The sequence below is a fragment of the Triticum aestivum genome, chromosome 7B (genome assembly GCF_018294505.1).
Source record: "Triticum aestivum cultivar Chinese Spring chromosome 7B, IWGSC CS RefSeq v2.1, whole genome shotgun sequence".
Classification (NCBI taxonomy): Eukaryota; Viridiplantae; Streptophyta; class Magnoliopsida; order Poales; family Poaceae; genus Triticum; species Triticum aestivum.
In genome coordinates, this window is record NC_057813.1 from 327,062,888 (window position 1) to 327,074,020 (window position 11,133).

Genomic DNA, 11,133 nt, shown 5'->3' on the forward strand with positions numbered 1-11,133 from the left:
GAGGAAGGAGACGAACCTTGAGTCCGGCGCTAGGCGTAAAATCTTCGGAGCTGCGTTCCATGGGTTTGGCTCGAGTCGGTTGTCAGATGCGTTGCGTAGACGGTATGCACCGCCGGTAAGGACTTGGTCGATGATGAAGGGACCTTCCCATTTGGGCTTAAGTTTGTCCTTTTTCTTGTCCGGCAGGCGTAGAACTAGCTCGCCAACATTGTAAGTTTTGGCCCGTACTTCTCTGCTTTGATATCTTCGAGCCTGCTGTTGATAGAATGCGGAACGGGATTTTGCCACGTCGCGCTCCTCCTCCAAAGCGTCCAAACTGTCCTGCCGATCCAACTCGGCTTCCCTTTCCTCGTACATGCGCACGCGAGGTGAGTCATGAATTATATCACAGGGCAAAACTGCCTCAGCGCCGTATACCATAAAGAATGGTGTGAATCCGGTTGTGCGGTTTGGCGTGGTCCGCAGCCCCCAGAGTACGGAGTCAAGCTCCTCTACCCAGTGCGTGTTAGATTCCGTGAGGGACCGCACTAATCTGGGTTTGATGCCGCTCATGATTAGACCATTTGCCTGTTCCACTTGACCGTTAGTTTGAGGGTGGTAGACTGAAGCGTAGTCGAGCTTGATGCCCATGTTTTTGCACCAGAGTTTAACCTCGTCGACCGTGAAATTCGTGCCGTTATGAGTGATGATGCTGTGGGGGACGCCGAAACGGTGTACTACCCCGGATATGAAGTCTATCACAGGTCCGGATTCTGTCGTTTTAACCGGCTTGGCCTCTATCCATTTCGTGAATTTGTCCACCATGACCAATAAGTATTTGTGCTTGTGGGTTCCCCCTTTAAGGGGTCCAACCATGTCAAGCCCCCAGACCGCGAACGGCCAAGTGATGGGTATGGTTTTGAGGGCGGTGGGTGGCATGTGGCTCTGATTAGCAAAGAGCTGGCAACCAACGCATCGTTGGACTAAGTCCTGAGCATTTGCCCGGGCGGTCGGCCAATAAAATCCTGTATGGAAGGCCTTGCCTACGAGGGCCCGAGCGGCGGCGTGGTGCCCGCCGAGTCCGGCGTGGATTTCAGCCAGGAGATTTCGCCTTTCCTCTTCAGAGATACACCTTTGAAGGACTCCGGTTGTGCTTTTCTTATAAAGTTCTCCCTCATGGACCTTGTAGGCTTTAGATCGCCGAACTATGCAGCGGGCCTCATTTTGGTCTTCGGGAAGTTCCTGCCTGATTAAGTAGGCTAGGAATGGTTCCGTCTGCGGGGCAATTACTGCCAGTATTTCGTGGGCTGAATCTGTTATTTCATTGGCTGAGCCACCGATTGTGTCAAAATGTTCTGTGTTAAGCGACGCAGTTGGTTCCGGATTGTTATTTCCGGACTCCTCTTCCCTAATACGGATGGCTTAAAAAGCCGCTCCAGGAAGATGTTTGGAGGGACGGCGTCGCGTTTTGCGCCGATGCGTGCCAACACATCTGCTGCCTGGTTATTATCTCGGGCTACATGGTGGAATTCGAGTCCTTCCAACCGGGCTGACATTTTTAGGAAGGCATTATGGTAGGCTACCATTTTCGGATCCTTGGCGTCAAAGTCTCCATTTACTTGGGATATTGCGAGGTTTGAATCCCTGCGCACCTCTAGGCGTTGAATACCCATGGAGATTGCCATCCGGAGGCCATGTAGAAGGGCCTCGTATTCAGCTGCATTGTTGGAGTCCGTGTACATTATTTGAAGCACGTATTGGACTGTGTCTCTGGTTGGGGACGTCAAGACGACGCCAGCCCCCAAGCCAGCCAACATTTTGGAGCCGTCGAAATGCATGATCCAATTGGAGTATGCGACGTACTCTTTAGGGAGTTCGGCTTCGGTCCATTCGGCGATGAAGTTAGCCAAAACTTGCGATTTATAGCTTGTCTTGGTTTGTAGGTTATGTCAAATGGTAAGAGCTCAATCGCCCATTTTGCAATCATGCCCGTCGCGTCGCGATTGTTTATAATATCGTTGAGAGATACTTCGGAGGCCACCGTTATGGAACACTCTTGAAAGTAGTGTCGCAGCTTCCGGGATGCCATGAACACCGCATACGCTATCTTTTGATAATGTGGGTAATGGGACTTGCATGGAGTTAAGACAGTGGATACGTAGTACACTGGTTTTTGAAGAGGGAATTTGTGCCCTTCTGTTTCTCGTTCGACGACGAGTGCGGCGCTGACAACTTGATGTGTTGCCGCGATGTGTAATAACATGGGTTCGCCCAGGTTGGGCGCAGCCAGGACCAGATTTGTTGCCAATACGGTCTTAATTTCTTTGAGTCCGGCCGCGGCAGCATCCTTCCATTCGAAGTGTTCGGTGCGCCGGAGGAGGTGGTAGAGGGGCAGTGCCTTTTCTCCCAAACGAGAGATGAAGCGGCTTAGAGCCGCCACGCATCCAGCTAGTTTTTGTATTTGCTTGAGGTCTTTTGGGATATCCAATTGTGACAGAGCTCGGATCTTGGCTGGGTTTGCTTCAATTCCTCTACCGGATACAATGAAGCCCAAGAGCTTTCCAGCTGGTACACCGAAAACACATTGTTCCGGGTTGAGCTTAATGTCATATGCTTGGAGGTTGTCGAATGTCACCCTCAAGTCGTCTACTAGAGTTTCGACGTGTTTGGTCTTGACGACCACATAGTCTATGTAAGCCTCTACCGTCTTTCCTATCTGGGTAGCCAGACATGTCTGAATCATGCGCTGATATGTTGCGCCAGCGTTTTTGAGTCCAAAGGGCATTGTGTTCAAGCAGAATGGCCCATATGGAGTAATGAACGCCGTTGCGGCCTGGTCTTTTTCCGCCATCTTGATTTGATGGTATCCGGAGTATGCATCGAGGAAGCACAATGAATCGTGCCCTGCGGTAGCATCGATGATTTGGTCGATGCGAGGGAGAGGGAAAGGGTCCTTTGGACAGGCCTTGTTAAGGTCTTTGAAATCGACGCAAAGGCGCCAGGATTTGTCCTTTTTTGGTACCATTACCAGGTTGGCTAGCCAGTCCGGATGTTTTATATCTCTGATGAATCTGGCTTCTAAGAGTTTGGCTAGCTCCTCTCGCATTGCCTGTCTTTTGGGTTCAGAAAATCACCGAAGAGCTTGTTTGACTGGCTTGAATCCTTTTAGGATGTTTAGGCTGTGCTCTGCCAGCCTGAGTGGGATTCCTGGCATGTCTGAAGGGTGCCAGGAAAAAATGTCCCAATTTTCCCGAAGGAATTCTCGTAGTGCGGCTTCTACATCAGGATTTAATTGTGCCCCAATGGAGGCCGTCTTCCTGGGGTGCGTTGGATGGACCTGGAATTTGACTATTTCGTCTGCTGGTTTGAAAGAGGTGGACTTGGACCTCTTATCGAGTATCACATCGTCCCTATCCACCGTGGAGCGCAGCGTTGTGAGTTCCTCTGCCGCTAGGGCTTCGGATAATGCCTTTAGGGCCAGTGCGGCTGTCTTATTTTCAGCGCGGAGTGCTATATCTGGATCACTCACAAGAGTGATTATTCCATTGGGCCCGGGCATTTTGAGCTTCATGTACCCGTAATGGGGTATAGCTTGGAAGATTGTGAATGCCTCTCTCCCTAACAAGGCGTGATATCTGCTGCCGAATGGGGCCACTTGAAACGTGACCTCTTCGGACATGTAATTGTCCGGCGAGCCGAACACTACATCTAGTGTGATTTTTTCCTGTGCAGCGTACTTCTCGACTAGGGATTATTCCCCTAAAGGTTGTGCTGCTTCGCTCAATGCGGCTCCAGTCAATTTCCATTTTTTGAAGGGTTTCCTCATAGATGAGGTTTAATCCGCTGCCGCCATCCATGAGTACCTTGGTAAGACGAAAGTCGTCCACTATCGGACTGAGGACCAATGCGGCTGGTGCTCGAGCTGTTCGGAATTTAGGTGCATCGCCGGCATTGAAGGTGATAGCTGTGTCGCTCCATGGATTCGTTGTTGCTACTTGGTAGACTTCGGCGAGGCTGCGGATTATTCGCTTCCGCATGTAATTTGATGCGAAAGTCTCGAAGACTGTTAATACCGTACTGGTACTGTTGGGCTGGTTGTCCGGGGCTAGAAAGCCTTCGCCACTTTTGGCCACCTACCGTAGTATCCAACATGCTCGAAGGCTATGTGTTGGAGTGGCGCCCTCCATAGTGTGGATTTTGCAGGGTCCGTTGAGCCATCCCTCCAGTACGGTTCCGTGCCCTTTAGGGGTTTTTTGCTTTTTGGTTTTTAATCCAGGTGCTTGAGTATGACGCACCTTTTTATTTCTGACTTGGGTTGTATTCAGGGCCAGATTGTCCCAAAACCTGGTTTCGGTTTTCCAGGCACTCTCCATCGCACAGTATTTTTGTACAATGGTCGCTAGGTCGGCAAAGCATGTAACTTCGCGACGACTTATGGCGTCTATGATTCCCTTGTCCGTGCAATTGTTGCAAAAAATTGAAATCGCGCTTTCTTCATGGCAGTCCTTTATCCTGTTCATAACCAAGAGGAATCTGGCCCAGTAATGATGTACTGTTTCATCGGGCTCTTGCCGTATTTGAGATAGATCGCTTATGTTTGGGTGGGCGGGTGGAATTAAGTTCGGAACCCCGCCCGATCTGAGGCTCAAAGGCCAAGAAGTTTCAGGATTTGGAAGCTTGGTTTGTTGGATGCCTTCCAACAAATCTGATCCGATGCCTAACTTTAGGTTCAGTATTTGATTGATGTCCATCTCTCCGCGGGAATCCGGCATGGAGGGATCGAGAATCCGAACATAGCTGGTTTTTAACATAGAAGAAGAGTCGTCGTATTGTTCCTCTACCACAACAACGTGGTGGGTAGCCTGGGGAGAGTTAATTTCTCTCAGATCAGTTTTAAGACCAATCTGATCGTAGTCTGTAGCGACTCCCAGGGCGGCGATACGATCCAAGAGCTTGTTTACGGAGGAGAGCTCAATTGGATCTAGTTGCTCGACGAATTCCGAGCTGACGTGAAGATCGCTTTTGATGACCTGAGAGGTCATCGTCGGAGTGGTGGCCGAACAGGCGGTCATAAGAAAACCACCTAGCCAGATAGTTTGGCCGGCGGCCAAAGCTCCCTTGACGATGGTGCCGTCTTTAAAGACGGGAAAAGGCATCCTTCCTAATTGCGACGGCATAGAGGAACTCTCAATGAAAGCACCAATGTCGGTGTCAAAATCGGCGGATCTCAGGTAGGGGGTCCCGAACTGTGCGTCTAGGCGGATGGTAACAGGAGACAAGGGACACGATGTTTTACCCAGGTTCGGGCCCTCTTGATGGAGGTAAAACCCTACGTCCTGCTTGATTAATATTGATGATGTGTGTTACAAGAGTAGATCTACCACGAGATCAAGGAGGCTAAACCCTAGAAGCTAGCCTATGGTATGATTGTTGTTCGTCCTACGGACTAAAGCCATCCAGTTTATATAGACACCGGAGAGGGCTAGGGTTACACAGAGTCGGTTACAATGGTAGGAGATCTACATATCCGTATCGCCAAGCTTGCCTTCCACGCCAAGGAAAGTCCCATCCGGACACGGGACGAAGTCTTCAACCTTCTATCTTCATAGTCTTGGAGTCCGGCCGATGATGATAGTTCGGCTATCCGGACACCCCCTAATCTCAGACTCCCTCAGGCGTACTTCTTCACACACACTCTCGCCACTTACCGCCATATACACGTCATGTATCTCGGCAACCTTCAAGCGGAAGCCTAGCGAGGGTGTCGGCCACGACCTAACTAACCACACAAGTCTCTAGTCTAGGTTTATCGCCTATTCGGGTTCCACCCGCAAGGAGAACCGGCCGGGGTGTCGCTCGCGGCCCCAAACGATGTGTACAGGGTTCCAAGCCCACCAAACGGGCGGCTTTTGGCATACCCGGTCATGGTGCCTAGTCTGACCCAAGCCCACCTGTACCGGGTGCCACTTGGTAGACTACTAACACAACCTACAAACACCAAAAACTAGTTGCAACTCCTGGACAGAGATCGAGTTGATTAATAAGTCGAGAGAGCTTGGAGTTCCTGGAGCCCAATGTGTGGTAGTAACTGTTCATGGATCACAAACACAGAACTCAGTTCCTGAGGACGGCTTCAATGAGACAACCCACCATGTACTCCTACATGGCCTCTCACCGCTACCTTTACCAAATCGTGTTCACACACTTAGCTCTCAACAGTAGGACATGTTCACAACTTCCCAATTTCATCCCCGATGAATCAGACCTGACACAACTCTAAGCAATAGCAGGCATGACAAACAAGCATGAATGAGTAGGTACATCAGGGCTCAAACAACTCCTACTCATGCTAGTGGGTTTCATCTATTTACTATGGCAATGACAGGTCGTGCAGAGGAAAAGGGGTTCAGCTACTGCAGCATGTAACAGTTGAAATGTTGTTGTCCTAATGCAGTAAAAGAGAGCAGGAGCGAGAGAGTGGGATTCTATCGGAATGAACAAGGGGGTTTTGCTTGCCTGGCACTTCTGAAGATAGTATAGCTCTTCATCGGTGTCATCGATCACATCGTCGGAACGTCGTCTACTGAGAGGGGACAAACACCGACAACAGAGAAAGAACACAATCAATGCAATGCAACAATATGATGCATGAGTGTGACATGGCAATATGATGTGGTTTGAGCTAATGCAATTAGCAACCAGATTAAATGAAGTTGGTTTGAATTCAAGATTCAAATTCAAACTCCATATGTGGATATTTAAATGCCATTTATATGATTTGTGCTAAACAGCAGCTATAAGTTGTTCTAACATGCATGAAAATGGTGCAAATGGATAGATTGGATTTTTCTGATAATTTTTCATATATAATTTATTTCATTTGGAGTTATGGTTGAATTTCTATGATTTTTAGAAGTTTATACTATTTTCTGGAATTTTCAGATATTTCTAAAATTGAAATAATCCAAAAAAGGGTTTATTGCGTCAACACTGCGTCATGCCTGCATCAGCAAGTCAACAGCACTGACCAGGGTCAAATCTGACCGGTGGGCCCTACCTATCATTGACTCAGGGGGTTGATTTACTGGGTGATTAGCACCTAAGCTAATCCTGCCACATCAGCATCGCCGGATTAAGTGCCGGCAACCTCATAGTGCGGCGGCGGCTCGCCGGGGTGGTCCTAGGGGCAGCGGCTGGGCGCACCGAGGGCACCAGGAGGGAGCCCTCGCTCGCCCGCATCCAGGGGCATGCAGCTATGCACAAGGAGGTCGGGGTTGACGGCGGGGACCACTTGGGCGGCGGCCGGAGCTACGGCGTCGAGCAGGACGGGCTACAGAGCACGACAGAAGGCGCGATTGGTGGCGTTGGTTAGTTGGTGGCCGACTGAGCACGTACCAGTGCTCGGACGCGAGCAAAACTCGCTCTAGCCATGGCGGCTTCATGGACGGCGGGCGGAAGCTCTCGGCTCCGACGGAAAACGAGCTAGTGGAGAGGAACGGGGGGGAGAGCACGGGGGAAGGAGCAGGAGCTCACAAGGGGTCCGGGGAGCAGCTCAGCGGGCTCAGGGAAGCTTCTGCGATGGCGAATCGAAGTGGCGGTCGTCGGTGGCCGAACTCGAAGACTAAGATGATGGCGGCTGCTTGGGGCCTCCGTGCTTCTTTCCTTCGGTGCAGAGGTGAAGCGCAAGGTGATGGAGGCTCTGGACGCCTCAGGGAGGCAAGGCGACGGCAGTGGGCGCGATAGCTCGCGGTGGCGCGCTCGGGCGCATGAGGAGGAGAGCGAGGGAGAGAGATAGAGGAGCGGGTGAGGACGGGGGAGAGTAGGAGGGAGCCAGGGGAAGTGCGTGGCGCGCACAGGCGCGTCGGGGCAGCGGTGGAAGCAGGAGGTGGCGCAGCGCGTGTGCACGCACGGCGGCCACATGCCCTCCTGCCCACTGGCAGGAGCTTGAAGACGGTGGGGCACTTGGTGGGCTGGGCCAGTGGTGCCAGGCCAGGTGGGCTACACGGTGGCTGGGCCGCGGGTGGGTCTTCTCCCTTCTTTTCCTATTTCTGTTTTGTTTTCTATTTTGTTCTGTTTGTTTTGATTAGTTCCAGCACTAAATCATTTTAGTTACTTCTGGAAATTCTTGTGGGTGTAAGATGAACTAATCCAAAGCCCCACATTATTCTTCAGAATTATTGGAGTTATAAATATATTTATAGGAATTCATAACCCCAATTCAAATATTTAGGAGTTAACTCAAAGTCCACAAATGTCAATGAAAAATGTACAATATTTATGGAGGATCTTTTAATCACTACCCATAAATCATGAACATTTTTGAAGGGCACTTTGGAATCATTGAGAATTATCTTAGGTTGATCTTGTTTGAATTAAATTGGTGCTAGGGTTTGGTCAATCCCCATTTCAACTTAAGTAGAATTTAAACATGATGCAACAAGATGCAAACACCAGGCAGTACCAGAAGCTAGGGATGTGACAGGTGCCCCCCTCCATAGTTTTCCACCTCGGTCATATCGTCGTAGTGCTTAGGCGAAGCCCTGCGCCAGTAACTTCACCATCATCGTCACCACATCGTCGTGCTAACGGAACTCTCCCTCGGCCTCAGCTGGATCTAGAGTTCGAGGGACGTCACCGAGTTGAACGTGTGCAGATTGCAGAGCTGCCGTGCGTTCGGTACTTGATCGGTTGGATCACGAAGACGTTCGACTACATCAACCACGTTACATAACGCTTTTGCTTTCGGTCTACGAGGGTATGTGGACACACTCTTCCCCCGTTGCTATGCATCAGCTAGATAGATCTTGCGTGATCGTAGGAAGTTTTTTGAAAATACTACGTTCCCCAACAGGTTTTACACTGCAAGGTGGCCCAAACCTGGGTAAACTGCGATGTCCATCTTCTTCCTTGCTCACGCGCATCCAGCTAGGCTAGGCTATGGGGCGACGGCTCTGAGCTTGAGAGGTTGAGATCTTTGTACACGCCCTAGAGTTCAAACCTTCTTGGGTCTACAAAGCCCTGAATCCGACATTTGGCGCGCCAGGTAGGGGCGTCTTGAAGCCCTGCTGAGGGAGTCCGGGATTAAGGGGTCCTCGGACATCCGGACTATATACTTTGGGCGGACTGTTGGACTATGAAGATACAAGATTGAAGACTTCGTCCCGTGTCCGGATGGGACTCTCCTTTGCATGGAAGACAAGCTTGGCAATTCGGATATGTAGATCTCCTTCTCTGTAACCGACTCTATGTAACCCTAGCCCCCTCAGGTGTCTATATAAACCGGAGGGTTTAGTCCGTAGGGGAAGAACAATCATAATCATAGGCTAGTGACACGTCTCCAACGTATCTACTTTTCCAAAAACTTTTGCCCTTGTTTTGGACTCTAACTTGCATGATTTGAATGAAACTAACCCGGACTGACGCTGTTTTCAGCAGAACTGCCATGATGTTGTTTTATGTGTAGAAAAGAAAAGTTCTCGGAATGTCCTGAAAATCCACGGAGGCACTTTTTGGAATTAATAAGAATTTATGGGCGAAAGAAATACACCAGGGGGCCCAGGGCCTGTCACGAGACAGGGGGCGCCCCCCCCCCTATAGGGCGCGCCCCCTATCTTGTGGGCCCCTGGACCTCCACCGACCTCAACTTCAACTCCATATATTCACGTTCGGGGAGAAAAAAATCGGAGAGAAAGTTTCATCGCGTTTTACGACACGGAGCCGCCGCCAAGCCCTAATCTCTCTCGGGAGGGCTGATCTGGAGTCCGTTCGGGGCTCTGGAGAGGGGGATTTGTCGCTGTCGTCATCATCAACCATCCTCCATCACCAATTTCATGATGATCATCGCCGTGCGTGAGTAATTCCATCGTAGGCTTGCTGGACGGTGATGGGTTGGATGAGATTTACCATGTAATCAAGTTAGTTTTGTTAGGGTTTGATCCCTAGTATCCACTATGTTCTGAGATTGATGTTGCTATGACTTTGCTATGCTTAATGCTTGTCACTAGGGCCCGAGTGCCATGATTTCAGATCTGAACCTATTATGTTTTCATGAATATATGTGTGTTCTTGATCCTATCTTGCAAGTCTATAGTCACCTATTATGTGTTATGATCTGACAACCCCGAAGTGACAATAATCGGGATACTTCTCGGTGATGACCGTAGTTTGAGGAGTTCATGTATTCACTATGTGCTAATGCTTTGTTCCAGTTCTCTATTAAAAGGAGGCCTTAATATCCCTTAGTTTCCGCTAGGACCCCGCTACCACGGGAGGGTAGGACAAAAGATGTCATGCAAATTCTTTTCCATAAGCACGTATGACTATTTACGGAATACATGCCTACATTACATTGATGAATTGGAGCTAGTTCTGTGTCACCCTATGTTGTAGCTATTACATGAGGAATCGCATCCGGCATAATTATCCATCACTGATCCATTGCCTACGAGCTTTTCATATATTGTTCTTCGCTTATTTACTTTTCCGTTGCTACTGTTACAACTACTACAAAAACCCAAAAACAATTATCTTTACTTTTGCTACTGTTACCTTTATTATCATACCACTTTTGCTACTAACTACTTTGCTGCAGATACTAAGTTATCCAGGTGTGGTTGAATTGACAACTCAACTGCTAATACTCAAGAATATTCTTTGGCTTCCCTTCTGTCGAATCAATAAATTTGGGTTGAATACTTTACCCTCGAAAGTTGTTGCGATCCCCTACACTTGTGGGTTATCAAGACTAATTTCTGGCGCCGTTGCCGGGGAGCATAGCTCTATTCTATGAGTCACTTGGCATTTATATCTGTTGATCACTATGAAGAACTTGAAAGACGACCGAACTACTATTTTGCCCTCAACTACGAAGGGGGGTAAGGAACTGCCATCTAGCTCTGCACTAGATTCTCCTTCTGTTATTAGTAAGCTTGCGACACCTAAACCTGCTACTGCTATGAATTCTTATATGTCGCATGTTATTGATGATGCCACTTCTTCTATGCATGATGAAACTACTTCCGTGCGTGATACTACTTTTCCATTAGGTGAATTTCTTGATGAACAACTTGCTAGAGTTAGGGGGAATGAAAATATTGAAGATGCTAGTATTGATGATAGTGATGATGAAGGTTCTCCCAATGATTATGTATTGCC